Here is a 5,279-nt window from a genome sequence, read left to right as displayed (position 1 = left end):
GATTTAGAAAAAGTGGCTAACATGCAACATAAGGAAGCATGTTATGCTTACGGGTTAGTAATATTTGCTTCTCACCAAAGTGAGAACAAGAACATCGGGCTACAACTATTAAACAAAACGTTCCCACAAGTGACGGAGTCGGTAATTGGGGTAAGAAATGAGGTTTTTAGATTGTTACGGGACTGTTGGACATTACGTAACCCTCGTCCCTTTGACGACGTTACAACACGCTGTCTTATCAACGGCCATAACAGTTATGTTCCACAAGACCAAGGATGGGAAGTAGTCTTAGTAAAACCAGAATGCATGACTTGTTTCTGGATGTATGAATTACGTGTCTTTATTGCCTTTGTTGAACGACTTGTGTACTAGCTAGAATTATCTTCACAACCATCTTGTATCAAATTTATTGTGTGCTATATTTCATGCTATATGTAAAATAGCGGTATTGTAAGTTTGAAAGTTATTGTATAAAGGTTTGAATATGACATATATATTTTTTGTGATTAGTTTTTCATATAGAATTGTAGTAGTTGAAATGGTATGTTAGCTACTAAGTATGAACTTAACGGGTAGGTACTACCCGAATTAGAGAGTATAAAACGCTAATATGAAGAAAGAGCTTATATAAATAAGTTCATATTACGCTACGAAATACTATTGACTACTCTTGATATTCTATATGATTAACTCGTTTCATTTGACTATTTTGAAGGAAATGGCACCGACTACTCGACACACCTTGAATATGAGTGAAGAGGAATTTCGTGCCTTTCTTGCTTCAAACATAGCCGCAGTACAGGCCGCGCTACATACCAACAATAACCTTGGATCTAGCAGTACAGGAAATCGTGTAGGATGCACCTACAAAGAATTCACTGCCTGCAAACCTTTGGAATTTGGTGGAACCGAAGGACCGATCGGATTGAAACGGTGGACCGAGAAGGTCGAATCGATGTTTGCCATAAGTAAGTGTACTGAAGAGGACAAAGTGAAGTACACTACACATACCTTCACTGGTTCTGCGTTAACATGGTGGAATACCTATCTAGAGCAAGTGGGACAAGATGATGCTCACGCACTACCGTGGTCAGCATTCAAGCACTTGATGAACGAGAAGTACCGTCCCAGAATCGAGGTCAATAAGCTCAAGACAGAACTTAAAGGGTTACGAACCCAAGGATTTGATATTACCACGTACGAAAGACGATTCACAGAATTATGCCTATTGTGTCCGGGTGCGTTTGAAGATGAGGAAGAGAAGATCGACGCGTTTGTGAAAGGATTACCGGAAAGAATCCAAGAAGATATAAGTTCACACGAGCCCGCCTCCATACAACAGGCATGTAGAATGGCTCACAAACTAGTGAACCAGATTGAAGAAAGAATTAAAGAACAGACTGCTGAAGAGGCCAATGTGAAGCAAGTCAAAAGAAAGTGGGAGGAAAACGGTGATAAGAATCACCAATACAACAACAATAGCAATTACAACAATAATCGCAACAACTATCCTAACAATCGCAACATCAATCGCAACTACAACAAACGGCCCAACAACAACAACAACAACAACAACAACAACAACAACAACAACAACAGTAACTACAACAATCATCTTAATAACAATAATAACTGCAACAACAACAACAATCAGAAGCAGCTATGCCAAAAGTGTGAAAAGTATCACTCGGGGTTCTGCACCAAATTTTGCAACAAGTGTAAAAGAAATGGTCATATCGCGACGAAGTGTGAGGTCTACGGACCAGGGGTTAACAGAACGAAAGGAACAAATGGTGTCAGAACGAGTAATGGCGGAGCAAGTAGTGTCGGAGCAAGTTATGCCAATGTAGTTTGTTATAAATGTGGAAAACGGGCCACATTATTAGAAATTGCCCGAACCAGGAGAACACGAATGGACAAGGCCGCGGAAGAGTTTTCAATATTAATGTGGCAGACGCACAGGAAGACCCAGAGCTTGTTACGGGTACGTTTCTTATTGACAATAAATCTGCTTACGTTTTATTTGATTCGGGTGCGGATAGAAGCTATATGAGTAGATATTTTTGTGCTAAATTAAGTTGTCCATTGACGCCTTTGGATAGTAAATTTTTACTCGAATTAGCAAATGGTAAATTAATTTCAGCAGATAATGTATGTCGGAATCGAGAAATTAAACTGGTTAGCGAAACATTTAAGATTGACTTGATACCAGTAGAGTTAGGGAGTTTTGATGTGATAATCGGTATGGACTGGTTGAAAGAAGTGAAAGCAGAGATCGTTTGTTACAAAAATGCAATTCGCATTATACGAGAAAAAGGAAAACCCTTAATGGTGTACGGAGAAAAGGGCAACACGAAGCTACATCTTATTAGTAATTTGAAGGCACAAAAACTAATAAGAAAATGTTGCTATGCTGTTCTAGTACACGTCGAGAAATTACAAACTGAAGAAAAGAGCATCAATGATGTTCCCGTCGCAAAAGAATTTCCCGATGTATTTCCGAAAGAATTACCGGGATTACCCCCACATCGATCCGTTGAATTTCAAATAGATCTTGTACCAGGAGCTGCACCAATAGCTCGTGCTCCTTACAGACTCGTACCCAGCGAGATGAAAGAACTGCAAAGCCAATTACAAGAACTTTTAGAGCGTGGTTTCATTCGACCAAGTACATCACCGTGGGGAGCTCCTGTTTTGTTTGTCAAGAAGAAAGATGGTACATTCAGGTTGTGTATCGACTACCGAGAGTTGAAAAAACTTACCATCAAGAACCGCTACCCACTACCGAGAATCGACGACTTATTTGATCAACTACAAGGCTCGTCTATTTATTCAAAGATTGACTTACGTTCCGGGTATCATCAAATGCGGGTGAAAGAAGATGATATTCCAAAGACTGCTTTCAGAACACGTTACGGTCATTACGAGTTTATGGTCATGCCGTTTAGTTTAACTAATGCACCAGCTGTGTTCATGGACCTTATGAACCGAGTGTGTGGACCATACCTTGACAAGTTTGTCATTGTTTTAATTGATGACATACTTATTTACTCAAAGAATGACCAAGAACACGGTGAACATTTGAGAAAGGTGTTAGAAGTATTGAGGAAGGAAGAATTGTACGCTAAATTTTCAAAGTGTGCATTTTGGTTGGAAGAAGTTCAATTCCTCGGTCACATAGTGAACAAAGAAGGTATTAAGGTGGATCCGGTAAAGATAGAAACTGTTGAAAAGTGGGAAACCCCGAAAACTCCGAAACACATACGCCAGTTTTTAGGACTAGCTGGTTACTACAGAAGGTTCATCCAAGACTTTTCCAGAATAGCAAAACCCTTGACTGCATTAACGCATAAAGGGAAGAAATTTGAATGGAAGGATGAACAAGAGAAAGCGTTTTAGTTATTGAAGAAAAAGCTAACTACGGCACCTATATTGTCATTGCCTGAAGGGAATGATGATTTTGTGATTTATTGTGACGCATCAAAGCAAGGTCTCGGTTGTGTATTAATGCAACGAACGAAGGTGATTGCTTATGCGTCTAGACAATTGAAGATTCACGAGCAAAATTATACGACGCATGATTTGGAATTAGGCGCGGTTGTTTTTATATTAAAGACTTAGAGGCACTACTTATATGGGGTCAAAAGTATTATATATACCGACCACAAAAGTCTTCAACACATATTTAATCAGAAACAACTGAATATGAGGCAGCGTAGGTGGATTGAATTGTTGAATGATTACGACTTTGAGATTCGTTACCACCCGGGGAAGGAAAATGTGGTAGCCGACGCCTTGAGCAAAAAGGACAGAGAACCCATTCGAGTAAAATCTATGAATATAATAATTTACACTAACCTTACTACTCAAATAAAGGAGGCGCAACAAGGAGTTTTAAAAGAGGGAAATTTAAAGGATGATATACCCAAAGGATCGGAGAAGCATCTTAATATTCGGGAAGATGGAACCCGGTATAGGGCTGAAAGGATTTGGGTACCAAAATTTGGAGATATGAGAGAAATGGTACTTAGAGAAGCTCATAAAACCAGATACTCAATACATCCTGGAACGGGGAAGATGTACAAGGATCTCAAGAAACATTTTTGGTGGCCGGGTATGAAAGTCGATGTTGCTAAATACGTAGGAGAATGTTTGACTTGTTCTAAGGTCAAAGCTGAGCATCAAAAACCATCAGGTCTACTTCAACAACCCGAAATCCCGGAATGAAAATGGGAAAACATTACCATGGATTTCATCACTAAATTGCCAAGGACTGCAAGTGGTTTTGATACTATTTGGGTAATAGTTGATCGTCTCACCAAATTAGCACACTTCCTGCCAATAAGAGAAGATGACAAGATGGATAAGTTAGCATGACTGTATTTGAAGGAAGTCGTCTCCAGACATGGAATACCAATCTCTATTATCTCTGATAGGGATGGCAGATTTATTTCAAGATTCTGGCAGACATTACAGTAAGCATTAGGAACTCGTCTAGACATGAGTACTGCCTATCATCCACAAACTGATGGCCAGAGCGAAAGGACGATACAAACGCTTGAAGACATGCTACGAGCATGTGTTATTGATTTCAGAAACTGTTGGGATCGACACCTACCGTTAGCAGAATTTTCCTACAACAACAGTTATCATTCTAGTATTGAGATGGCGCCGTTTGAGGCACTTTATGGTAGAAAGTGCAGGTCTCCGATTTGTTGGAATGAAGTGGGGGATAGACAGATTACGGGTCCGGAGATAATACAAGAAACTACCGAGAAAATCATCCAAATTCAACAAAGATTGAAAACCGCCCAGAGTCGACAAAAGAACTACGTGGACAGTAAAAGAAAAGATATAGAGTTTGAAATTGGAGAAATGGTCATGCTTAAGGTTTCACCTTGGAAAGGCGTTGTTCGATTTGGTAAACGGGGGAAACTAAATCCAAGATACATTAGACCATTCAAGATTATAGATCGTGTCGGACCAGTAGCTTACCAACTGGAGCTACCTCAATAACTCGCAGCTGTACATAACACTTTCCACGTCTCAAATTTGAAGAAATGTTTTGCTAAAGAAGATCTCACTATTCCGTTGGACGAAATCCAAATAAATGAAAAACTTCAATTCATTGAGGAACCCGTCGAAATAATGGATCGTGAGGTTAAGAGACTTAAACAAAACAAGATACCGATTGTTAAGGTTCGATGGAATGCTCGTAGAGGACCCGAGTTCACCTGGGAGCGTGAAGATCAGATGAAGAAGAAATACCCGCATCTATT

Source organism: Rutidosis leptorrhynchoides, chromosome 5 (genome assembly GCF_046630445.1).
Source record: "Rutidosis leptorrhynchoides isolate AG116_Rl617_1_P2 chromosome 5, CSIRO_AGI_Rlap_v1, whole genome shotgun sequence".
Classification (NCBI taxonomy): Eukaryota; Viridiplantae; Streptophyta; class Magnoliopsida; order Asterales; family Asteraceae; genus Rutidosis; species Rutidosis leptorrhynchoides.
This window is presented reverse-complemented; position numbering follows the sequence as displayed.